Consider the following 26,847-nt stretch of genomic DNA (forward strand, 5'->3'; position numbering starts at 1 on the left):
AGAGAGCTCTGGGTTGTGTGAGGACGTTTGAGCTCAGTTCCCCAATATGCTCCACCATCCGTCCAGAGTGACAGGCTATGTGGTGAGAAGGGCAGCTTGATTTTCTGCCTTGGTGAATGAAAGGCACCCATTTTCATGGCTGGGCATTAGCAGAGCAGTGAAGAGAGATAAGGACAGAGTGACAGCCAGGGAACCTCTGGTCTCCCCCAACCTGGGGATCCTTTGGGTCCCAGAGGAATTGTGGTACCTGAATGGGATGAGGAGTTTTGTAGCTTAGGGAAGCTAGCTGTCTAGGACAGAGTGGAGCCACTGAGGCTCATGGAGATGACCAGATGACCCAGGGCTGGCTGGCTTGCTGGCTGGTTAGCCACAGGCTGAGACCAGACCCTGCCTTTTTTTCTGGTCTCCTGCCAACTTGTTCTGCTAAGTCACCCTCTGGCTGGCATGTGGTTAGGTCAGAAGACTTTACCGAGGAGCCAGGGATGGAACTATGGAGGGGACAGGGAGAGGCTGACCTTGCTCTTTGAAAACACTAGAGGGGGGGTCCATTGTCCTCCTCTGACGTCAGCCCTGGGCAAACAGTGGCCACAGAAAGCAAATATTTTGAAAGTAAATGTGTAAGCCAGTAGAGCTCTGGGGACAAAGTGGCTGAGGGCTCTAGGCTTCTCAGCTGTACACCTTGCTGGGGACCAGGGTCTCATTGAAGGTGATGGGCTGGGTTGTCTGAGGGGCTGAAGTGAGCTGAGGACTGGGGAGAAGTGAGGGGAGATTTGGAGAACTGGGAAAACAGATATGATGGGGGGTGGGGGGAAATTACACAGAAACAGGAAGGACAGAGCCATCCATTAGGAGCGCCCATTTGTGCCAGGCCCCGGGGGACACTCCACAGAGATTGTCTATCTCATAAGCTTCCCCTTGGCGGCCAATGTTGTTACCACAACCAAAAGCACTCTAGATGAGAGCGGCCAAGCAACCTGACTGGAAGCAACCTGCACACAGGCGTGGAGCAGGAATCCTGTCCTCACTCTGTCTGGTGGTTTTCAGAGTATAGACTAGAGCATCCTGCATCAGGACCACCAGGATCCCTCTATATTAGTTAGGGTTCTCCAGGGCAACAGAATTTACAGAACGAGTCTCTCTATATAAATATATAGGAAGGGGATTTGTTAGAATGATTTACAGGCTGTGGTCCAGATAATCCAACAATGGCTCGCTAGGAAAGTATGACATCCAAGAGTCCAACAGTTGCTCAGTCCACAGAGCTGTATCTCTCAGCTGGTCCTCAGTAGATTCCGGAATCCCAAGGCAGTAGGTGTAGCTGTTTGTATTACGATTGCTAATTATGCTCCCCAAAAACTGTTTGTACAAGGGTGCCTGCACATAAATTCTGGGAATCTGATCCCACTTGGTTCTGATTGGTAAATAAAGATGCTGGCAGCTAATGGCTGGGCAGGGCAGACATTTGAGAGGGAGTGAGAGGAGGAAGGAAGAGATCCGCCATGTTGGGAGGAGGAGAGGAGAGCCACCATGCCTGAGAGGAGTAGAGGACAGGGAGGCATAGCCACTATGTGAAGGAGCTAGGAGAGCATGGCCCAGCTGGGCAGCCCTCTGTATCCAGGGCAATCAAGGTAGAATATAGAATTTAGTAAGTAATAACTCAGATTATCAGCGGGGCGTGGGGTGGACTAACCATGTAGAGGTTAGGAAATGGCCCAGCTGTTTCACCGTTTAAGCCATATCAAAATATAAAGGTTGCGTGTGTGTCTTTCATTTGGGAAAGTTAAGCATTGGGGCAGATAGCAGGAGCCTGCCTACTGGATTTATATATAAAGAATATTGCTACAGTAGGCTCCAATGCCAGTGAAGAAATGGACTCGCTAGCAAGGCGAGAGCAAGCAAGCAAAGAACGAAAGCTTCCTTCTTCCATGTCCTTACAGAGGCTTCCAGAAGGGCTCCTGCCTTGAGTTCCTGCCCTGGCTTCCTTCAGTGACAGACTATGTATGATACTGGACGTGGGATAAACCTGTTCTTTTCCAAGGTGCTTTTGGCCATGATGTTTGATCAAAGCAAAAGAAACATTAGCTAAGAAAGTGTGCTCTCAGCACAAGTGTGGGGACTTGATTTCAGATCCCTAAGACCCACATTACAAAGCTGAATGCAGTGGTTGCATGCTTGAAATCCCAGCTCTGGAGAGGCAGAGACACTAGGATCCTAGCCCGTCACTGGCCAGCTAGGCTAACGGAATCTATGACTCTGGAATCAGTGGGAAGCTGCCTAAAAAATAAGGTGCTGTGTGATTGAGGAAGACACCCTACATGAACCACTGGCCTCATAGTGCATGTATATGTGCACCCACTACACAAATACACATGAATGCACAGACAAAGTCATAGACACTCGAGATCATGCTCAGACCTCACTCAGACCTATACAATCAGACTTTTGTGGAGGCCTGGGAATGGTTACTAAAGAGCAGAAGGAGGCACCCACAGGAGCTGGAAAAAGTTCTCCATCGTAGAAGTCAGCCCTATTGTTCCACAAAGGGCTAGACATTAAGTCTGGGTTTTTTTCATGCTTTCAGATTCTGAGGCATATCTTCTGTTCTGCCATTATAGCCTAAAAGCAGCTCCAGATGACACTTGTGACTAAACCTGGCCATGTGCCAATAAAACTTTATTTACAAAGTGGCCCGCAATAGTCTGTTTGCTTCTCCCTCTTGCTGCTTTTCCAGAAGCCCTGTTTCAAGGCTCTGTGATTCCCATTCTACAGACGAGGAGAATGAGGCACACAGAGGCATGATGTCAGAATGGCTCGGGAAATGTGTGACAGAGCTGGGATGAGAGTAAACAGACCTCCCGATTCCAGGTCAGGATGCCAGAAAGGTTGCAGCCTGATAAGGATTCCCAGGGCTTTGTGGGACTATTACTCAGTGAAATGCTCACTAACCCGCAAGGGTCTGCACGGCCAGGTCAGAGTCACTGCCTGTTTCTAGCTGCTAGCTAGATGCTGAATGTCACTGACTCTGTCCCATGGGATGTCACAACTGTCCTGGGATGTAGAGAGGTACCTGTAGCATGTAAAAACAGAAAGCTTGTCTCGGGTGTCTCCCAAAGATAGTGACTTGTTACAGCTGGATGAAGGAAAGGTAGAGGTTGTCCATTGGTTTCCCGGGGTTGAAAGTGTGTGATTCTCTCTCTCTCTCTCTCTCTCTCTCTCTCTCTCTCTCTCCCCTCTCTCTCTCTCTCCCCTAAAATAGACATGTGGTATGTCCTTGTCTTCAAGAAGAGAATACAAAATCCAAGGGCTGGGAGTGCTCAATTTGATTGACGGACCAGGAAGTCCAGGGGTGGGGAAGAGTGCAGGGCTTCCAGTCTCCAGAAATTCCACTCTGCCCCAGACATGCTGGACAACCTTAGGAGTGATCTTCCCTATTTACAAAGTGAGTGTTACTTTCCCAATTCTTACACTGCATGGGAAACAGACTCCCCTCACTCCTTGAAGCCATTCCTTCCATCAAATACGAGATTAAATGCTAAATTCTAGAGCTAAGCACAGCAAGGCCTCTTTAAGCTGAAACCTGAAGATTAATGATTGTTTTTTCCCACTATTGAAGAGTAACCACACAAGTAATGGACCCTTTGGCTCTTGTGCCTTGTGCTAGGACTCTCTGTAAATCAGAAGTTTCTTTCTCCTATGTGGACCTTGGCAAGAATGTCGCACTCTAATGACTCACCAATTCTACTGTCTGTATATTTGCCCACCCACCCATCCACCTGTTTATCCATCCACCCACTCATCTACCCATCCATCTTCACATCTATCTATCCACCTATCCATCCATCCACCCATTCACCCATCACCCACCCATCCATCCACCTATTTGTGCATCCATCCATCCACCTATCCATCCATCCATCCATTCATCCATCCATCCATCCATCCATCCATCTACCTATCCATCTATCCATCCATCTTCTCAATATGTCCACCTATCTTCTCAGTCTTCCATTCATCCATCTACCTACTCATTCACCAATCCATCTTTCCATCCATCTATTCACCTATCTATCTACCAAACTTACTCATCCACCTTCCCAATAATCCATCCTTCCATCTTCCTCATCTTCCATCCATCCATGTATCAACCCACCTACTCATCCACCCATTCATTTTTCACCCATCCATTCATCTATCTACCCATCTTCCCAATCATGTATCCAGTCATCCGCACAGTCACTCATCCACCCATTCTTAAGCCACACCCCTTTCTATCCAACCATCTTCACAGCCAATCATCTTGTTCCATCTCCTTGCTCACACCTCCATCTATCCATCTGTTAATCCTACCCACATTTTTGTTGCTCCCTTGCTTACATCATGCCTGTTGACCCACTGCCACGAGTTCTGCTGGGGCTGTAGTAACTGTGGTTTGGGGTTGAAAATGTTGATATACTTGGACTATAGGTAGCAATCATTCTCAATGTTCAGAATCCAGGAGATTTCTGGAATGCTCTTGAGCAATGCAAGGGAGAATAGGATCAGCCACTGAGCACCTAAGCTACTCATACCTCCTTTTTATAAACATAGCTCATTTGACCGTTTTGCTCTGACCTCAAAGAACACTTGAGTACTTGGTTTTAGACTTAAGTACACTCAAGATTACCCTACGTGAAGGAGTGAGAAAACCGCAACATGGACTCTCAAGTATCACATAGCCATGAAAGGAATAGAGTACTGACACATGTCACCGTACAAAACCAAAAACACTGCTAAGTGAAAAGCCCAGATGCAAAAGACTAAACACAGCAGGACCCCACACATGTGACATGTCCAGGACAGACAAATCCACAGAGATAACAAGGACGTTGCTAGTTACTAGAGGCTGAGGTGAGGGAGGAATGAAGACTTCAGGGTGATGGAATAGTCTGGAATTAAATAATGATGATGGCTGTGTGATCTTGAAACAAAGACCACAGGAGTGTACAAAGTAGCAGGATGCAGTTAGGAACCGCTCCCCCCCGCCCCCACCACACACACACACATACACCAAAAACCAGACATGGTGGCACATGCCTGTAATCTCAGTTTTTAGGCGATGGAGGCAGAAGGATCAGGAGTTTGAAGTCATCAGCCTGGACTATGTGAGACTTTGTCTCAAAAAGAACATATTGAAAATTATGAATAATATTCTCATGTATCACTGCATTCAGACTTCCCCATTTTCTTGGGATAGCCAGGGCAGGCAGTGCTGAAGATCCATAGAGCTGAGAAGTGGAAGCCTGAGAGGGTGAGGCGCCCGTCAAGTCAAGTGTACTGGATAGGTTCTCAGCTAAATGACATGCATCTTGTAGCTCTATCTGACCGGCTTGGCAGTGCCTCTGAGCTGACTCCAGCCAACCAGCCTCAGTCCCAAGGACAGCCAGTGTCCTGCCCAGGTCTAGTGCCATGGCTTTTCTTTGGCCCAGGGCTTAAGGAGTCTTCTTTCATGACGTGGATAAATACTTTGTATAGCTCCGCTGACCTGGGCTTCCTCAATTACCATCTATTATATACAGCAAACTTCTTCTCTCTTGTCACAGCCATTTGGCCCAGGCCTCTCTGCTCATGTCCACTGTATCACTTGGTGACCTGAGGCCTGACTGTCCTTGGATCTGTGATCCTGCATTATTCCCTGGACAACCTGGCCCTGGGACTTCCAGACCCTGGTGACCTTCTATAACCACTGGCATTTGATCACAGGTCAGTATGATGGAGTAAAGGGGAAATGGATGCAGGCTCTCTGGATTGGCTGTGGAAGGGGGATGGGTAGATGGCTTCTGAGAGAATGGAGACCCTCCTCCACCTAGCCCTGAGTCATGAGACAGAGGAGGATGGCCTAGGCCTGTGGCTTGGTCCCCAAACTCTTCCTCCAGGGTCCAGAGTCAGCCTGGGGGAGGGGAGCCTGTTAAGGCTTAGCAGGTACCAAGCCCAAGCAACCGGAATATGATCCCTGGAACCCATATGGTGGAAGAAGAGAGCAGTCAGCCTTGGCTCCTCCCTTCCCTGGCATTCTCCTGTCCCAGACACCACTCTTAGGCCTACATCTGAGTGTGGATTACACAGACCAAAAAATGCAAGGAATCTTGCCCACTGTGCTGGAGAGATGGGTGATGATTTCATCCTGTGGAGACAGCAGGAGATCTGCAGCACGTTGTCCCCTACAATAAGACAGGAAGCTGCTTAGCTATCAGGCTGGAAGGCAGGACAAGTGCTAGTGTCTTCTTCATTCCTCAGATGCTCAGCATGGGGCTGCCGCATCTCACAGAGGAAGGAGCTGCCCCCCCCAACCCCGAGACTTCTGCTTCCCTCTGTCCCTACATCACACTTCATGTTTTAAATTTGTATTTACATACTTTTCTCAGGTTCTTTTTTTTTTAAGATTTATTTATTTATTATATGTAAGTATACTGTAGCTGTCCTCAGATACTTCAGAAGAGGGCATCAGATTTCGTTATGGATGGTTGTGAGCCACCATGTGGTTGCTGGGATTTGAACTCAGGACCTTCGGAAGAGCAGTCGGTGCTCTTAACCACTGAGCCATCTCGCCAGCCCCCTTTTCTCAGGTTCTTATCCATTTCTTGATCGGCACATGTACCTGTGAGTATTTAGGTTGGGCAGTCACCACTAGCTAGGATTATGGCTGAGCACCTAGGGAATTGGCGTACCCACCATCCCGATCGATCCGCTATCACTTGTGTTGGGATCTTTCAGCGTTTCTTCTAGCTAGTGAGAATTCCTGTGGGTGGTGGGCCGTGGTCTCCTAGCTCTGCTAGGAAGCAACTCTCCAAGCCGTTTCCGAACCTGTTAACCAGCCCTTCTCCCGATCCCCGTGCCCCACCCTCTTCCTGCCCGGATGACCACACTCCATTCTCTGCTTCCCTGAGAACGACTTCAGCTTTCACACGGGAACGAGCATGGGCTGGTCTTTGTTCTTCTGCGCCTGGCTTATTTCACTTCATAACTGTCTGCCAGGCTCATCCATGCCTTCTCCAACGGCAGGATCTCCAGTTTTTTTTTTTTTTTTTTTATGGCCGAATAGCATTCCGTTGTGTCTGTATTTGTTTCTTTGCTTAGCACTCTGACAGAACACCTGAGAAGAGCAACTTGGGAATGAGGGCTTCGATTTGGCTCATGGTTTGAGGGTGCTGTCCACCGGGCAGCAGGCCACCTTATATCTGACGTTAGAGAGATGGATGTGAGAGCTCGGCTAACTTTGACTTTTATACTCAATCTCGGAGCCCAGCCCATGGAATGACGCTGTCCACATTTAGGATGGGTCTTCCCACCCCAGTTAGCCTAATCTAGTGACTCCCTCGCAGCCAGGCTCAGAACTGCATCTCCTAGGTGATCCTAGACTCTGTCACGTTGATAGCAATATTAACCAGCACACTGGCTCTAACTACACTACATTTTGTTTATCCAGGCATCAGCTAGGTTGGATCTGTATCTTGGCTACGGTGGTTAGAGGTATGGGGAACAGGAGAGGGTCACACTGACTTCCTCTCTTTTAAATGTACCTGGAGGGATGGGGTTGTTATCCATGGTGGCAAGGATGTGGAGAAAAAAATGCAGATGAGTACCCAGATGGTGAACGACATTGTGATGCTTCATAATACTAAAATGGAGCCAGTTTCTGATGCAGCAATCTCTGTCTCTGTCTCTGTCTCTGTCTCTCTCTGTCTCTCTTTCTCTGAAGCCTTGTTCCCCCATGTTCATGGCTATGTGATTCTCCACAACCAGGAAATAGAGTTGACCTTGATGTCCATGGATGAATACACAGGTATGGGGGTGAAGAGACAGACAGACAGACAGACAGACACACAGACACACAGACACACAGACAGAGAGAGAGCTGTTGTGTATTGTGTATGAGACTTCTAGGCAAGCCATCCCAACAGATGATCTGGGGAGTGTTGGGGGTTAATTCTCTATCTAGTGATCATGAAGCTGGGACCCAGCCCTGCCCCCCCCCCCTGGCCCCAGTCATAATATGCCCAGGCTCCTGCTTCTGAGATTTTTTTATAAGGAAGTCAGAGTTCTTGGAAGAGTGAACTTCTGGCCCAATAGTCAAAATACAAGTGAAGTTGACTAAACAAATGAATATGCATTTCGAGGAAGTGAGCTGGAGTTCACGTCTTTACAGTGCTCTAAAGCAGGCATCGGGCTGGTGTCAGCATCCAGGCTTGCTTGGTGGCTGCGCAGACAGCAGCGGAGGTTGCTCTTCTCTGGGCAGAGCACCCAGCCTGGGCTTTGGAGGGGGGAGGGGTGCTCCATGCTCTCTGGGACCTCGACCACGTGGTTTTTATCTGTCTGGTTTGAATTAGAAGCTGGGGCTCATTAGCGGTTTCCTCGCCCAGCCTGGCGCCTGTGAGATACTAACAGTTTATTGTTTCCTTGCTTTTTCTTTCTTATTTCTGTCTTTCTTCCCACCCCCCTCCCACCACTTTCTTTATTATCTCAAATTTCCGCCTCATGCCACAAAAATGCAAAGGCTGCCACATTCCCCAGGGGACACGCAGACACAGTACCTTATACGCCTATGTCCCTCTCCACTCTCTAGCAGCGAAACCAGGTGCCACAGGCTGGGGACCCTCAAGTGACTCCCACAGGTACAGTTTGAAGGAGTGTGTCTCAGCCTGCCTCACATCTAACATACCAAGTAGCCCCAGCTATGCATCTCTGGTGACACAGGTGGCGCTGTCGTCAGCCAGCATTCCTGGAGCCTGAGTTTCTTCCACAGGGTCTGCAGATTCTGGTCCACGAGTCATTCTTAGTAATTCAGCCTTCGCAAGCTGCACATGCACAAGAAGCATTTACCTCCGGGAGTCAGAATAGAAGTCGCCTAGCTCAGACTGTGCATACAGCAAGTGCTTAATAAGCAACACTGTAGATGTCACTCTGCTGAGGTCAGGGTAGCTGATGGGTAAGGGAGATGAAAAGTTGCATTGATTCAGTTTTGGGGTGAAAGAGGCAGGGGACAGCAGAGTCATAGTCATTACCATCATCAGCATCATCGCAGTGACAGCCAACTGCAGTTGTCATCATCACTGTCACCGTCTCTCGCTATAGAGTGAATCCTCCCACTGCTCCTCAACAGAAGAGAGGAAGGAGGGCCAACCAGACCAGGAGGAACCGGGAATGATAAGACCAGAGATCCCTGAGCAAGAGAGATGCTCAGCCAGGGGAATCTGCTAGACAGGAGATGGAGCCCGGAGGACAAGGAAGAGAAGGTAGCTAGAGACTGTCTCGGGTCTGTTTCTGATCATAGTTGGTAACAAGTGACCCCGTGTGCTGGGGACAAAGGTTACCTCTGATTATGGAACCCTCTTAGTGACTGATGATCTCAGACAGGGCAGTGTGAAACCCTGGCTCGAGCCGTCCCATGAAGCATGAGGGGGAGACTGAGATATTGCGACAGAGCCCCAGGAAGTTCCCCATGCATGGCCACCTTGCCTGGCTGGGACAGCTCGTGCCAGCAACTGGCCAGTGGCTTCAGTGTGCACAATAGGGAATGGGGTCCCTCATGAAACTGAACCCGGGAGCTTGGTGTCTGGAGACCACGCCTCTAGGGAGTGACTCCACGGTCCAAGGGCATGAGGCTTTCCCACCCCTCTCTCCTTTTTGGCAACTTTGAATCCAGACCCGTTCCCTCCTGCCTGAAGCCCTGGTCTCAGGACATCACAGGTGCCTCTTTGCCTCCCTCCCTGGCTGTGGCCACGTCTGCCTCTACCTCCCTTTCAAAAGCTTAATAAAGCTGGAGCACATGGAACCTGTCTGTTTCAATTACCTGTGTGACTGCTGTGACCAAACACCTGACAGAAGCATCAGAAAGGAGGAAGGGTTTGAGAGCACGGTCCATCATGGCGGCGAAGGCATGGCGGCAGGAGTGGGAGGCGGCTGCTCACATCGCATATCCAGTCAGTAAGCAGTGGATATTGATTCTCAGCTTCCTTTTTCCTTTTTATTTCATCAGAACCTCAGCCCACGGGATGGTGCCACCACATTAGCGTGTGTTTCCCCATCTCAGTTAACCTGATCTAGAAATTCCCTCACAGACATCTCCAAGGTTGTTCCCTATCTGATTTTAGACCCTGTCTAGTTGACAGTATTAACCATTGTCTAGGCTCTGTCTATACTCCTCCTGAGCCCTGCTGAGACTCTGTGTACTCTCCTTGTGAGTTCCTGCACTGTGAGTTTGTAGGTTCGAGTCTCCTGCACACTGCTGACCCCTCTGCCTCCATCCAGCTCTGCTTTCTGCCTGAGATTTTCTAGTTCCTCTTAGAGGTGTCTTGCCACCTCTTCCAAGGTACTTTTGACTCCGCTCCTCCTCCTGTCTTAGTCCTGTAGGTACACAATACCCAGGTCACCCAGTTTCCAACCATGGACTTGTCCTGCCTTCCCTCTCCACTTCCTACCAGCATCCGTCCACCAGTGGATCTGGTAGGCAGTGCTTTGATCACAGGCACTGACCCCTGCCACCCCTGAACCTACTCTGCTCCCAGTGGCTTAGTCCCTGTGGCGCAGCCAGCCTGCCCCATCCCTTGACTGCCTGTTAGCTGCTATCCCCCATCTAGTGATCTTTCAAATGTGGATGTCAGATTTTATGGCCTCTCTGCTTAAGGTCTCAAGAGCTTCTCAGGTGATGTCATAGCCGTCCCGGCAATCCTGTCTCTCTCCTGCCTGCTCCGGGCCTATTACTCTTCTGCTCACTCTTTCCCAGACCCAGAGTCATCCTTCCTGTTCCTTGTCCTGCAAACTTGTGTGAGGCTCACCCTGGCCTCAGGGCTGGAGTGTTCACTATACTTCAGGAGTGGATCACACACTCTACCTGTCCATACAACTCCCCCCTCTGTGTGTCATTTTCCCCCAACTCTGTCATTCAAAAGGCCTTCCCTGGTGGCCTTTCTTGATGTCCTGCCTTGCATCTCTTGCTGCCTTCCACCCCTCTCCGTTCCGCCCACCCTGCTCTGTTCTTTACAGATGGATCCAGTATCCATCACTGTCTCAGAGCTTCCATCTCTCCCTTGAACCAGGGGCTTTGCCTGTTCTGTTCCCCCTGTGCCTGGCACCGAGCCTGGCACACAGCTGGTGCTCCAATATGAATTAACTAGATGCTTCAATACATGAGCGTTCACAAGGCTGAATTGAGTGAATGTATTCACCGGAGTCCCACACGCATGTGTGTTTGTTGAATGAATGAATGTGAGGTTGTGGTTTTGTCTTTTAACCATTGGTTGCTTGAAGACAGATTCATAGCTCACTCATCTTGCTTGGTATTGTTTATGATGATCAAGAAGCTGTGTGACCTCAGGTAAGTCACTTCATCTCGCTGGACTTTGGTTTCTTGGTGTGTAAAAATGACACTGTCATGGTAGCTATGTCCAAGGTTAGTGGGACGATTAAATGAATGAATGCATGTAAAACTCTGAGAACACTGCCTGGCACAAAGTAAATGCTCAGGAAACAGCCAGTCTTATGATTATACTGGTTTTGAACTGAGAGGGTGTGTCATGACCAACAAGGCTGGGCTCCCAGAGGATGAAGTACCACCCCAGGCTGAGCCCAGAGAAGTCTGCTTGCATGGTCTGGTTTTTTTTTTCTTTTTCCCAGACCAGGAACTGAGGAATCACCCAAGACTATAGCCCATATTGAAATCAGAGTCCACTCCATGCCGTCATCTCACACCGACAAGCCTGTGGTCGGCCAAACCCCAAAGCCTTTCTTTGCTGCCTCTCTAGCCGGCCAGTGCACCCTCATCCTGTGTCTGTGGGTTTCGCTTTATTTCTTGTGGTCTTTGGCTTCTTTAATGTTCCAGATTATAAAAGTAATATATGCCCAGCGTGGAAAGTTTACAATGAGCATAAAATTACAAAGGGCAGGGGAAGAGCAGGCTGCAAATCAGCATGAGTGTTTGATGCACTTGCGTAAAATGTTTTTGTAGATTTATAAAGAGAGATGGGGCTGCCAGGGGAGGAGAGAGAGAGAAAGAGAGAGAGAGAGAGAGAGAGAAAGAGAGAGAGAGAGAGAGAGAGACAGAGACAGAGACAGAGACAGAGACAGAGGCAGAGACAGAGATGAGAGAGACTTGGACTGATGAGAGATTTGCTGGTCTAGCATGAAGTTTTTACTCTTCTATGTTTTTCTTGATGCCTTTGGATTTTTTATAACAAGCGTATCTTATTATTTTTTCAAAAATAAAAGCATTGACAATCATTTGAAAATAGAGACCAAATAATTTTACCCCCTTTCTAAAATGCTGTGCAGCTGTTTCACTCACACGCCACGTAAGTTGAGCAAAGCAAATGCCCCTGGCTGGCTTTTCTTCTCCCTTGACTGTGGGTCCGTCCCCATGGCTCCCTTAGTACTGTTCTTTACAGCATGCGAATTCAACCAAGCAGGCCATGAGGACTAAGCCCTTAAACAGCACTCCTCCACCCTCTCTCTTTCAACTCCTGCCTCCGGGTTCCTGCCTCGAGTGCCTGCCCCGGCCTCCCTCCACCACAACCTGTGAACCATAAGCCGAAATAAATCCTTTCCTCCCAAGTTGAGGTTCATCTCGATGTTCATCACAACAGAAACCAAACTAGAACACCCAAATTTGCTTGATCTTTGGTTTATTGTATCTGCTGGGAGGTCCACTGGTCATTGTAGCCCATCTCGCCTTTTTAACGTGTCAAGCCACAGTGAGGGGAAGAAAGATGAGTCTATAGCAGCGTTTCTCAACCTTTAGATTGCGACGACCCCTTTGGGTGTTGACCAGCCCTTTCTCAGGGATTGTCTAAGACCATCAGAAAACGCTGATATTTACCTTACAATTCATAATTGCAGTGTAATGTATTACATTTACAAATATGTCACAAAATATCTTACAATATAGTTCAGTAGCAAAGTTACAGTTATGAAGTAGTAACAAAAATAATTTTATGGTTGGGGGGTCACAGCAATACATGGAGAAGCATATTAAAGGGTCGCCACACTAGGAAGGTTGGGAATTGCTGAGTCTGCACTCTGGAGCACATGCTATGGGGACGGGGGGGGGGGCAGCAAGAAGGAACAGCTCTGATCTGATGCTCTCCCTGCCCTGAGCTGAGCCTGAAGCCCAGGCCGCAGCTGCTTGGCCACCTACTGGGCATCATCACCCTGGGGGGGGGCGGGTCCTGCACCTTCCCTCAATTCTCCCTCTAGGTAGGAGGTGCTGTGCAGCCAAGTACATGTGAAACAAAACACTCAGTATACTCTGTGTGTTCCACAGGAGACGAAGGGGTCACTCATCGGAGGCCACCGGGGACCGCACCCAGCCTACCGCCCAGAGTCACACAAACCAGGTAGATGTCAGGAATATGTGACTGAAAGGGAATCAGACCCAGAAGGGGATAGAGTGGTGGGGGCAAATGCTGGCTTAGGCAGGACAGTCTGAGATGGACTCTGTGAAGAGCGAGTGTTTGACAATGTAATCCTGGGAGCACTTGTGGGAGTGGCCAGCGCAAAGGCCCTGTGTCAGGAATGTGCTGGGCAAACTCAGAGAATTTGAGAGTTGGGAAAGTTGTGGGTGAGGTCACAGGGACAGTGGCAGCCACTTCAAAAGAGGAGTTTTGCTCCACAAAGAGAACCCCCTGTTCAGTGTGAAAGACGTCCTAACGAGGGTTGAAGAGGTAGCTCAGTGGCTAGAGTGCTTGCTGAGCATCCATGGGGCCCTGGGTTCAGTCCCCAGCATCATATACAACAGACATGGAGGTGCATGTTTAAGCCCAGCTCTCTGGAGGCAGAGGCAGGAGGATCAGAAGTCTGAGGTTGTCTTCAACTACACAGCAAGTTCCAGGCCAGCACAGGTTCCAGGAGACCCTGTCGCAAACAAAACAAAAGGAAAGAAAAGAGCTCTTCTAATAGCCTGTGAAAAGGGTGCTGTGGGGAACTCAGATGGGGCAGTGGCTCAGACCCCATCACATACAGGGTACTGAGCGGGGAGGACAGAGGCTGGGTATTTGCTAACTGACCCTCATAGAGAAAGGGCCAGGGGATGGAGAACTCTCTCCTGGATCCACATTCCCACAGCATGTCCGCTGTGGCAGAACCTCAGGACAGTCAGCCTCCCTGGAACATCTCCAGATCTCCCCAGGTTCCTCCATCTGCTGTTGTGTGGCTATGTGTCTAGATGTATATAAGTGTAGAGGCCTGGGTCCCTATACACTGGCCTCCTCCATGGCTCTGCTTGGCACTTGCATACCTACGGGTTATTCACCTCAAGGCTGTTTGGTGCTTATGTACACACTAATGGTAGCCAAATGAATGAGACACCAGCACATCCAAGAGAAGGAACACCTAGAGGAATCTTTCTCCAGCCATGATGTAGGATTTGAGTCAGACATGGAGCTGGGCTAGAAAGGCAGGGGCAATGGAAGGGAGCTCCACCCTGGGAGGAGGGTGGGCATGTGGAGAGACCCTGGAGATGGAGATGGTCAGTGGGACGCTGGCTCTTCAGCATCCACTGGATTGGCTAAGTGCCAGTCTGGGCTCTGGCTAAAACTGTTGCATGCTGATTACCTGGCAACTTTAAACTTTCAACTCTCTTAATCTGCTGTCTCGGGACAAGCCTCTCGCCTCATGGAGGAGCTGAGATTTCTAACCAGAGGATTATCTGGGTTCCATTGTCTCCTGCCCAATCCTGAGGGATTCTCTCCTGCCCTCCGCATGGGACAGAGTTCAGGATGCCTGATGAAGCCAAGACACGTCAGTATTGGGCTCTCACTGAGGATGGTCTGTCTTTCTGTACATGCAGGCTGCCATCACAACTGAGGACAGAGTAAGTAAGTATATGCCATGTCATGGGGATAAGTTAGCTTTGTGTGTTTGGTGATGAAATATAGGGTGATATTTATTCTGGTTCTAGGGCCGGGGAGAGAGTGTGTAAGGGTCTCAGTAGCACAGGCTGTCTGATAGGAGGAGCATTGTCAGGAGAGTCCTCCACCAGTGGTCCAGGGCTTTGTGGTCCTGGGTCAATGTATCTGTGCTGAGTGTTACTGGAGGTCTCCGGCTTTTTAAGGCTGGACTGTGGCATGGCACCCTGGCAAGATGAGGCAGAGCTGTGGCTGGGGAAGGGTGGAACTCTGGCAGGCCTTTGGTAGAGTTGGACTCTGCTCCCAGCTGGATGCCACAGTATGACTTACAGTGAGCTCCTGGCCTTGGATGGACCTTCATTTCTTCACAATGGCCTATTGAGACCTGCCTGTTTGCCGTTATAGATCTGAGTGACTGTTACCAAGTCCCTGGTGTTCCTGACATTGTCACTATGGAGGTGTGTGGGCTTGCCAAAAAGTGTGTTCCTTATCGCTGTGATAAAATGCTTGACAGAAACAACTGAAACAGAGGTTTTAGTCCGCTAACATGATTCCATTATGGTGGGAGACAAGTGTGGTGGTTTGAATGAGAAATGTTCCCCGTAGGTTCACATATTCCAACACTTGGTTTCCACTTGATGCCACTCTTTGGGGGAAGGCATGGAACATTTAGCGAAGGAAGCGCATCATTGGAGGCAGGCTTTGAGGTCTTATAGCCACACCCCACTTCCTGTTCCCCTCTGTGCTTCCTGTGTGTGTTAAATGTAACAGACCCATTTCTTGCTCATGTTGCCATGCCTTTCCCATCATGACACACTGCTATCCCCTCTGGAACCACACAATTCAACACAAACCTCTTCTTCCTTAAGTTGCCTTTCAGGGTATGTTTAATGCTTATTACATAATTTGTTACTAATAGTAACTAATATAGAAATTGGTACCAGAAGTGGGGTTGTGAGACCACTAACCCTGTGGCTTTTATACTTTGGAGGATTCTGTGCAAGGATTTGAAACTTTAAGCTGGATGAGCCACTGAGTCCTGCAGGCGGAACCTGACGGGTTGTTCTTAGGTGAGTTTAGAAAAGAACATTGCTGAGAGAAACACAGAAAGAGAAGGCCCAGCTCATGGGATTTCAGAAGACAGCACATGTTAGGACCTAGGCTAGGGGCTGTTAGTGTGACACTCTGGCTAAAAATCTGGCTGTATTCTGCCTATGTCCAGAGAATTTCAAAGCAGTGTAATGTCTGCGGCATTATCTTTACTGGTTACTCTTAAGCAGGTCTACAATGAAAGAGAGAAACAATGGCGTAGAAAGAGATACATTGTATAGTGTGGAGCTGAGACAAGCATGAGGAAGTTTAAAATTGCAATCTTCTGGGGTTTTAGCTTCTAGGGAAATTAGTGCCCGGAGGGGGAAGCCTCTGGCTCAGCACTGAACTGTAAATTCCCTGAGGGCAAGACCACACTCAGCTAAGGCTCCAATGGATGAAAGTAGGGACCCTAAGGGATTTCCCCCAGAAAGCAAACACCTAGGGAAGTTTTTCACCAGCTTCAGCATACAAAAGCTCCTTCCTACCGGCTGTGGTCCAAGGGGCGGGGCTCCATCCCGAGCTGCCAGCTGAACTAGACAGTGTCACACACTTGGTATGAGTTTTGGAGACAAGCAAGATGCAAGATTGAGGAGGTCATGGAATCTTACTCCACCGTTTCATAGAGCCATCGAGACTAGGCAACATGTGGCAGGGTCAGAGTCCCTGTAAGGAGGCCCTGAGTAGCCACTTGTGAAGGTGAAGACTGAGTTGCCCTGGAGACCCCAGGATGCTGGAGATGCCAGTGTTGGAAAGTGCACACAGAGAGTGAAACCAGCCCAGGAGAGGGATATTACAGGCAACAAAGAGGGAGAGGCTGAGCCACCTAAGTCCTTTGAAAGGGAAGCCCTGGATACTGAACGCAGAGTTACAGGATTTGGCATCTGCCCTGCTGGATTCTAGTCATGCTTTGCCCCAATCTTTCTTCACTATGTCCCCATTCCTTTCTTTCAGAATGGAAATATATATTTTGTGCCATTATATGTTGGAATAATGTAATTTTATTCTTAAAGGGGGTGGGATCACAATTAAAAGATTATCTTGAATCTCAGAAGAAACTTTGGGCTTTTGAGTGGTGTTTAGACTGTTAGAGACAATGGGAACCCCTGAGGTTAAAACCCAAATGCACTTGGTTTAACTTTAAGGGTTCCCCATTGCATGTGAGCCTAAGGGAACCAGGGGTGGCATGCTGTGGTTTAGATGAGAAACAGCCCCTATACTTATGTCTTTGAACACTCGGCCCCAGTAGGTAGTGTTACTCGAGGAAGGGGAAGCTTGCTGGAGGAAGTATGTCACTGAGAGGTGGGCTTTGAGATCTATAGCCCCACCCACTTCCTGTTCTCCCTCCTTGCTCCCTGTGTGTAGATAAAATGTGATTACCCAGCTTTCTGCTCCTCTTGCCACGCCTTCCTGCCAGGATGGGCTATTATGCCTCTGGAACCGGAAGCTCCAGGTAAACTGTTCCTTCTATGAGTTGCTTTTATCGGAGTATTTGTCACAACAGAAGCCAAGGGCACAGCATCACCCATGTAGCACCATGGCTGTGAGAACACGAGGGGACTATTGCTCAGATCTTTACAGAGTAGAGAAGCAGAGAGGTCGGGTGGCTCAGAGCCAAGCCTAGACCACACAATCCACTCTCCAGTGACCTTTTTCTCCAGCGAGGCCCCACCTCCTAAAGGCCCACATCCTCTCAGAACAGCTCCACCAGCCCGACCAGGTATTCAAATACACAAGCTGTGGGAACATTTTACACACAGGTGCTAGTGCTGCAGAGGACTACAGTTACTCTGGGCATTATCTCTGCTCCATTGGAAGGAATGACACTCACAGTGCCTACAAGTCTTCCAGGAGCAGGGTGGGCATAGGTGTGAACAGCTAGTGTGCTGGGGTTCCTGCAGAGCTAGGGGAGTGGGAAGACAAATGGATAGTGGGAAGCTAGAGGCACAGTAGGCGGTCACAGCTAACACCGAATGGGAGTGTGCACATATATACATGGGGGAGTCTATCTGTGAGTGTGTGTGGATACATGAACACATATGTCACATATGTGTGTACACGAGTATGCAATTCTTACATGTATGACAGAATCAGTGCACGGGTGAATGTGTGCATGTGTGAGTATGTGAGTGTGTGGACACACTTCTTTGGATATGTATATGTGTGTACATATGTATGCATATGTGTATGTATGTGAATGTATTATATGTATGCATATGCATAGCTGTGTGTATGTATTCGTGTGTTTGTGCATATGCATGTGTGCTTGTGTGTATGTATGTATATGTATCTGTGTGTATGCATACATATGTGCATGTGTATGTGTGTGTTTATGTGCATGTGTAAGTGTGTGTTGGGCAGGACATTGACTGACAGAATTCATCATCGTACTGAAAGGACCTGATCACAGAATGGCTGTTGGTGTTCGCTGTGTTTGTTATCATTCATAGTGTTTGTTGTGATATCTGAACCATGGTCCTTGTTCACCACTGTGCCGGGTCCTAGGTTTAAGATCATAGGCAGGGTGAGCTGGCTGCTGTCCTCTGGGGGGTGGGAGGGGTGGCACCACAGCAGCATGGGTCCGCACTTGCCTATGGGTCTGAAGCTTGACTGCATCCCTGCTGAGCCACCCTGAGCAATTGTCTTTGCCTCTCTGGGCCTCACTCCCCATCTGAAAAGCAGGCAGGATAGCTGTCCCTCATCACAGAGCTAGAGAGAGGATTGTGTTAGCCGAGGCACCATTTGTCAGGTGTTCCTGCGTGCAGGCAAGTGTCACCTTAGTCATGTACATTAGAATGCAAGGCCACCAGCAGAGGAGAGCATCAAGGCACCTCACCCCTAGAGGAGGCAAGTGAGTCTGGAAAGATTCTGTTGCTGCCATCTCTCTTGGAATCCTGGGACCTGTGGGGTAGAGACATAGAGGAGGACTATGGGATCTAGCCTGCCCTGTCCCTTGAAGGAACAGTGCACTATAAGTCTGTGGCCTGCTGCTGGGGCCTGGCAAACACAGAAGTGGATGCTCACAGTCAGCTATTGGATGGAACACAGGGCCCCCAATGGAGGAGCTAGAGAAAGTACCCAAGGAGCTAAAGTGGTCTGCAACCCTATAGGTAGAACAACATTATGAACTAACCAGTACCCCCAGAGCTCGTGTCTCTAGCTGCATATGTAGCAGAAGATGGCCTAGTTGGCCATCATTGGGAGGAGAGGCCCCTTGGTCTTGCAAACTTTATATGCCTCAGTACAGGGGAACGCCAGGACCAAGAAGTAGGAGTGGGTGGGTAGGGGAGTGGGGGGGGAGGGTCTGGGGGACTTTTGGGATAGCATTTGAAATGTAAATGAAGAAAATACCTAATTAAAAAAATAAATTAAAAAAAAAAGTCTGTGGCCTGGGTTTCAGCTGCTTGTTGGGAAACCCGGTGTAGGGTAGACATCGCTGCCCCTTGAGGGTAAACTTCATCCCCCTGAAGTAGCGCTGGGAGCTTTCAAGCCTCCATCAGTTCCTCTCTGGATCCTGTCAGCTCAGGAAATAGCCCCATCTCAGCCCAGGCTCAAGAGCAAGGCTGTTGGTGCCCCTCCCCCAATGGCACGGAACGCCTAGACCTGGCTTTCACAAGCCCTGTGTGTTCCCCATAGGCTTATCTGTCTGCAGGGTGGACTCGAGTCCTGGCTTCACAGTGCCGGCTCCCCTCCGATCAGCTTGTGACTCACAGTTCCAAGCAGAGCTTTTGGCACAGGCAAAGCCGGCAGCTTTCTGCATTCCCAGGCCCTCGGAGGAGACCCAGCAGTGACAGTGTGATAGGGGGCCACCCACCCACCCAATTATCTCCTTGGTGGGTGCCTGAGATTCCACCATGAAGACATCATTCTTTTGGAGGACATTATTGTCTTATCTAGGCTCGGCTCTTTAAATATAAGCCCCTCGGGACCGGCGGCATACCTGAATACAGATGAGCGTGTCAAAACATCTTCCTTCCCGGCAGGGGAGATCCAAGTTCTCAGGCTCCACACTCAACAACCTTTTCCAATGCCGCCACTTTCAGTCATTCAACAGACTCTCTCGTCCCTGTAACATGGTGCCCTGTGCAGAGGCAGACAAGGCCCTGCCTTGTCCTCATGGTTTGGACTGGGAATAGAGTTACTCTCTGCATCACTGGTACCTTACATAATACCTCGTATTCAGAAGAATTCAACAAGTAAATGAAAATGTTCGACAAGAAGACGAAGGCCACACTGCCCGGGAACGGCAGCATGCACTCTGGAGCCAACTACCTGAATCTTGCTTTCTGGCTTTCCTGATTCACCTGTGGTGTGGTCTCAGGTCAGTTCCCAGTTCCCCTCCTTGGTCTCCACGGTAGGAGGATGGACATCTTGGAGGTCCCTATGGGGAATTAACTGAGTTCACCTCTGTAAAGTACCTGGAATGACCCCGCCACACTGTAAGTGACTGTTCAACAGTGACCGTTCAGCCAACACAACAGAACACGCATGGGCTGGCTAGGAGCCACACACGGCAGGGGTGACAAGCCACATGGCAGGGGTGACAAGCTCCATTCACTCTGTCCTCAGGTGAGGTGTGGGTATGCTTGGCGTGGCTGCGTCCCCGCTCGAGCCATTTTTGATTTTTTTTCAAGGTGTTTTGTGCCTCCCAGATGGGAACCAATCGGACCTGTGGGTTTTGGCAGCCTGAGTTCTTGGAAATCTGATTAACTCAGCTGCTGTTGAGCGCGCCCCCCTCACCCCCCAGTGGGGCTGGTTTTTTCCTGTCTGTTTAGGTGCAGACAGAAACTGTCAATGCAACACCGATCTTTATGGGAAGGGATGACTGTGCAAGGGTGAAAAGGAAGGTGATGGATCTAGCTGGAACAGCCTGTACCGCAAGTCCGTGATTGACACTTGGTAAATACTGTTACTGACGCCTGAGTGTGGCTTGGAACAGACAGTCTCTTCCTGGTCCCTCGAGGGCACATGCTATGATCTGTCAACTCCACACCCCTGCCTGGGTGGGCAGGACCCCAGCAGACCTCTCAGGTTGCCTTGGCCTCTCCAGATCCTCTCCGTACTCCGGAGTTCAGCCTTGCTTGTGTGACTTTCCCTAGATCTCTGCCTTGCTCTCTGTTCAACCACTCCAGCCTCACCAAACCACCTCCCACCCTTCACTCATTCAGTCAACAAACACTCGCCGACAGCCTACAGAGAGGCTCAGCAAACTCTGCTGTGAAGGAGACACTGTGCTGGGGTTGGAGGACCACAAATGTATGACCTAGAAGGACCTGGATTGGAGTGTTAAGAAAGGACTTAGCTGTCATCTGGGTGAAGGAGGGAAAGGCTGTGAGGGACATTGACTCAGAACACAGAGCCCTCAGACAGCTGTGGGTTAGGAGTTGGTGGCAAGAGGGGCTAGAGGAGGAGGAGGGGGAGGAGGAGGAGGAAGAGGAGGAGGAGGAGGAGGAGGAGGAGGAGGAGGAGTTGGGTTTGAAGTTGAGAAGCAGCTGAGAGGATTCAGAAAATCATATTTTTAGAAAATGCGGGGTCCTTGCTTTAAAATATAAAACTGCTTATTTTAAAGTTTCTTTAAAAAAAAAACAAAACACCAACAACCGTCCCAGATTGACATCCATGCATGTTCCATTCGTTAGCTGAGCTGGCACGGTTGAACAATTACTTGCATTGTGCTTAACATGCAGCAGGGTTGTTCCTGGCACTTTACAGAGACGACCTCACTCCATTCCTGCCAAGGCCTAACCAGTTTTTAGTGCTGGGAAGGGACCCCTTGCTCTTCAGCATGCTGGGCAAAGCATTCTTCCACTGAGCGACAGCCACGAACCTCAGAGGTAGAAGTCACATACAACAAAATCCACCCTTCCCAGTGTACAAACCAATCATGGACAAGAGCGTGCAGTCACTAGCTGTGCAAGACACAGAACTCCCATTACTTCCAAAGCCTTACAAGCCCATCCAGTGATTCTCACCCAGCCCTGAGCAGCTCTCAAACCCCCAGAACTGCCTTGTCTAGACTGCTAGGGAGACCTATGCACATGCTGCTGTCCGGTTCACCTCTGTCCCTGCTACCACACTTCCAATATCCCTTCTACCCTGTGCATCAGGGCTGGCTCCCTTTTCAATCATGAGGAAGACTCCCTGGTACTAGCTCACGATTTGATGGTTTGATTAGCTTTCCTCACGGTAGATGGACGTTATCTTTAGAGGAAGCCACCAGGAGATTCCTGTCCTTGGCGCCTTTTCTCCTAGAGAAGTCAAGGAGACTCATTTTCCAAGGATGGGGAGAGCAAGGAAAGAACAGAGGGTCTAGGCTGGTTTCCTTAAATGCAGGGAAATAAGAGAAAGCAGTACCCAGCAGGCACAGGCAGAGATCTACATAGTGAGTTCCAAGCCAGCCAGGACTACACAGCAGAAACCTGGGAGAGGGAGAAGGAAGAGGGGAGGGATGGGGAGACTATCACAGGTTAGATCTCAAACACCCACAAGTAGCTTGTGTCCTGAGAGGGAGAGACTTGGGGTGGGGGTGGGTCATGAGAACTGACTCCAGTAGACAGACCTTTTACTGATGGCTCATGTGTTTGGGGGCAGTCTATAATGACAGTCTGTCCTCCTGCTTTCTGACTGTCAGCCGCAAGAAACTTTGTTCAGCTCCATTCTCCTGCCCTGCCTTGCATGCTGATCACAGCTCCCAAGGCAACCGGATGCAGACAACCCTGGGCTGAGGCCTCAGAAACCAGGAGCCGAAATATGCTTTTCCTCAGTCAAGCGGACTTTCTCAGGTCTTCTGTGACAATGACAGAGAGCTGACTGACATGGTTTCCAAAGCCAGCCTTGTATGGAAGGAACAGCATGGTTTTGGGTTTGTTTCCTGTCTTGTGGAGCAGTGGGCTGTGTACAGACAGCCTGGTCCCTAGTCGAGCAAAGGTCTGGAACCCCAGTGACACTCTGGGTGGTGACTTCCACCTGCATGGGACAGCAGGTGTTCGGCCATGCCTCCTGGGTCCCTGGCTCCTGTCACATAGCTACGGCCTCCTACAGTCCTCGAAGAGAGGTTTGTGGCCATCAGTCACTAGGAGTACCACCGAGCCCTTCCACATGCAAATAAGGTTTCCCCAAAGTTCTCAGACCAAACCAATGAGAAGTACCTGTTGTCAGACCCTTACCCACCCCCAAACTGTATATAAGAATCCTATCCGGAAGGATCAAAGATGTTCGAGAACTACTCTGTCATCTGAGCCTTCTGTCCAAAGAGCTGTAACACTTGGGAAGAGATCTGCTCTCCCAATACGCCACCTGAAGCACCGCCGCACTCCGCACTGGCTAGTCGGCCATTAGTCAGTCCAGCTAGACCCGACTCAGTGCGGAGTAACCTAGTAACCTGGAAGGCACAGCAGAGACAGAGGTGGAGCCAACTGCAGCCAACAGAAGCTGCAGAAGCAACCTCCCCTCCCTGCCCGCACTCGCTTCCCTTTGCCGGAACTCCCGCACCAGGCCTGGCCAGAGATCTCCATGGAAAGCCTCCGGTACAAAGGCCCACAGTGTCTCAAGTGTTTTTTGTAGTCACAGGTCAGGCCTGACGAGATCGGAGCAGAGAGAATACTCTACAAGATGAACCTAGATGGGGGAAGGCCAGGCAGAACACAAGGGGTGACCCACCCTTGAGAGAATGGCACCTGAGGACGGGTGAAGGAGAAAGGGTGGGGCGAGGTCATTGCTGGGCCTACTACAGGGCAGAAAGGCAGCATGAAAACCCAGCAATGTGCCCAGGATATCTGAGAGCATTCGACTCTGCCAATCTGTCCTGTACTATCGGCTCTTGTAGACGCCAAGGGAGAGTCTAGGGCGGTGTGTCTCAGAACCCCTGTTGGTTCTGGCAACTGTAAGACCTTGAGTGTCCCCAGGGTGGAGACCATAGCACCGGACAAGATCAGGACAAGGAAGCCACAGGGAGGTGATAGCTGGGCCACCATCAGCAACAGGGGATGTGGGCACACGCCACAGGCCAGGAGAGGCCCAGGCCAGCACAGCAGTGCCTGCCAAGTCAGAGAGGCCAGAGCTCAAAGGCCAGTGAGTCAGACACCCAAGGTCAGAGAGGTAGCCATAGGCCCCATGTAGACAAGCAGCCACCCCTGCCCATAACACAAGGTCTCCAAAGGGAAAGACAGGGGTGGGGGAGAGAGGGTGGGAGTGGGAGAGAGGGGGGCAGCTGGAAGACAGACCTGTACCAACAGAGTCACCATTCAATGGTAATGGTTACCATTCCCAGGTTAGCCCACAAGGGGACTCAGAGCAAGTTGGGGTGAGAATGAGCGACTGCTTTGCTTCTGTTTGGTAGGCGGGAGGACACCCGCATTTTGTAAACATCCCGGGTGATGTAAATGTGCAAGCAAGGTTAAGATAATTAGACGGTGGAGGAAACTTGAGAAACAGAGCCCGCGTGACTCATCTGGGGAGGCTGTGAAAACGCAGACAACAGCCAGCCTGGGGCGAGGCAGGGACCTGCTGCTGATGTCAGCTGAGGACCACATTTTGGTTAGGAGAGGGTGGAACCATAGGCTCTGATATCATAGTGCCCAGATATCGTGGGTTGGATGGGCGAAGGCAGCGAGAGTTCCAGGTATCCAGCATCAACATCCGAGAGGCCTGGGTTTCTTTGAGAAGTACTGGGACTCATGTTGACCTGGAACTTGGAGGTGGGCTGAATTCCACCTTAGGTCCTGCTGACTGGAACAGCCTGTTTGGCTTGGACAACAGAAGACCATAGATTCAATATATTGATGTGAGGGTTAGCAAAATAGCAATTCATTGATTATTACATCAGCTCTCAATGATTGACGAATGCTGGGCTCAAGTTTAAGTTGTTGTTGTTGTTTGCATGCATTTCTTCACTTAAAAGATTATAGTGACCTATGAAGTAAGTAGAAAATGGGTCCCATTTTACACATGGAGAAACAGAGGAGTTAAGAGGATAATAAATGTTAAAATGTCCAACTAGTAACTTGCTTAGTTTGCTTTTGAACTCAGGTTGTTGGCTCAAGGAACATAATACCATGTGGTCACCAGAGATGGAAGCCCAATTCAAAATCTCCTAGACAGAAAAAGGAGGTTGATGGGAGAGTAAATTTAGGGTTAGTCTGATGTCCAGACCTGCTTCATTCCTGGCTCAGCTTTCAGCGCCACTGTCTCCTCAGCCACCTCTATAGGGATGATGACAATCCTTGAGGCTCCAGGCTCAGATCTTCTTCTTTCAGCAAAGCCAATGGAGAAAGCCAACTCTTTAGCTTCATGGGTCACAGGCCACTGCACTAGCCAATCATAGATAATCACAACCACAGATACCCACTAGACAGGGTCCTGGAAGACACAGATTGCCCACAGGAGCAGGGGGTTAAAAAGACCCAATGAAATTCTATTTTGGAAGGTTCTGATTGGTTCTACCCACTGTCTACTAGTATCTCAAAGTCCTTTCCCTTTCCGATGCTCAGTTTCCCATGGGCCACTTAAGCCACGGCCTCAGTATCACAGACCATGTTTCTGGCTGCCATGACACTTGCCTGTAGCTTCTGGATGGGACTTCCTCCTTCAGCTTTCTGTCCTGATCTTCCTGCCTCCACCCCACAAGCACTAGCCTTACAGGTGCGCTCTATCGTGCCCGGCTTAAGAGGTGATCTGTCCAGAGTGTCAGAGTCAGTCAGTCAGTCAGTCAGTCAGTCAGTCAGTCTCTCTCTCTCTCTCTCTCTCTCTCTGTGTGTGTGTGTGTGTGTGTGTGTGTGTGTGTGTGTGTGTTTTATTTCTTCACTTCCTAATAGTCTTTCAAAGTGCAATGCTTTGATTTTGGTGAAGCCCAATGTGTCCACTTATTTTATTATTTTTAAAGATTTCTTTGATTATTTTATGCCCATGAGTATCTTGTATATATGTGTGTGTATGTGTACCATCTCCATGCCTGCTCTCTGTGGAGGCCCGAAGAGGGTATCTTCCTGGTATTGGAGTTTCAGACTTTTGTGTGAGCCATCACGTGGGTGCTGGGAACTAAACCTAGATTCTTATAAAGGGCAATGACTGCTGAGCCGACTCTCCCATCCCTGTGGCACTTATTTTAATCTTATAGATAATGATTTTTTTTTTGGTGTTGGATTGAGGACATCTTTAATAAGCCAGAAATCACAATGTGTTTCTTGTAGAATGTTTGCTTTTTCATGTTTTATCTGTGGATACATGGTGCACTGACAGCCTTTGCATGCAGGGCATAAGGGCCAGTTTCCTTGGGGAGAGGGCGTATTCCGTCTCCATCAGGAGTGCTCTCAGTTGCTTTCAGTTAGAGGAACCTCATACTTTCTTTGTTAACCATGTAATTTTGAGCAGACAGGGTCCACAATCATCATCTGGATACTGGAGGCTTTTCTTTGAGCAGCCCAATACCCTTAGTCGATCTGGATTTCAAATTCCAAGGGTCCCTGTTAGGGATGGCTGGACTTCCCGTCTATACTCTGAGCCTCTGCCATACCAAATGGGTCTGCCCAGTGTCCATGCAGGTCTAGGTTATCCTGTGGCTTGTCTGGATATTGGGGGTGTCAGCTCAGCTCTCTGAGCCCTGCCCTGATTCCGAGACACACCAAGCAATGCGTCTGGAAATGAGGCATTTGGGACCCCAAGTCCCACAGGTTCCCCTCAAGGGCAAAGAACACAAACAGGACTCCTTCCTTGTCTGTCTTGATCAGTATGCTGGAAGTGGGATGCCACTCAAACATCTCTGTGCCACATACAGGAGGTGGAGTCGCTAGGTCAAACACTAACTTCCCAGCCATACCCTGGCACTGATAAGGTCTCCCTAACCCTGGCCCATTTCATGGTCTCCTCCCTTGGGAGTCATCAAAGTCTG

The 26,847-nt window shown here is 49.5% G+C and overlaps 1 long non-coding RNA gene across 1 annotated transcript in view; it reads left to right on the forward strand.

Moving 5' to 3' along the window:
* Gm31648 overlaps nucleotides 1-13,364 on the forward strand; it is a 13,744-nt gene extending 380 nt beyond the window's left edge. The window contains exons 2-3 of the long non-coding RNA XR_390841.3: nucleotides 5,580-5,739; nucleotides 13,292-13,364. This is a non-coding gene — a long non-coding RNA (predicted gene, 31648). The remainder of the gene's footprint in view (nucleotides 1-5,579; nucleotides 5,740-13,291) is intronic.
* Nucleotides 13,365-26,847: the final 13,483 nt, after the last annotated feature.

The sequence above is a fragment of the Mus musculus genome, chromosome 4 (genome assembly GCF_000001635.26).
Source record: "Mus musculus strain C57BL/6J chromosome 4, GRCm38.p6 C57BL/6J".
NCBI classification, from domain to species: Eukaryota; Metazoa; Chordata; class Mammalia; order Rodentia; family Muridae; genus Mus; species Mus musculus.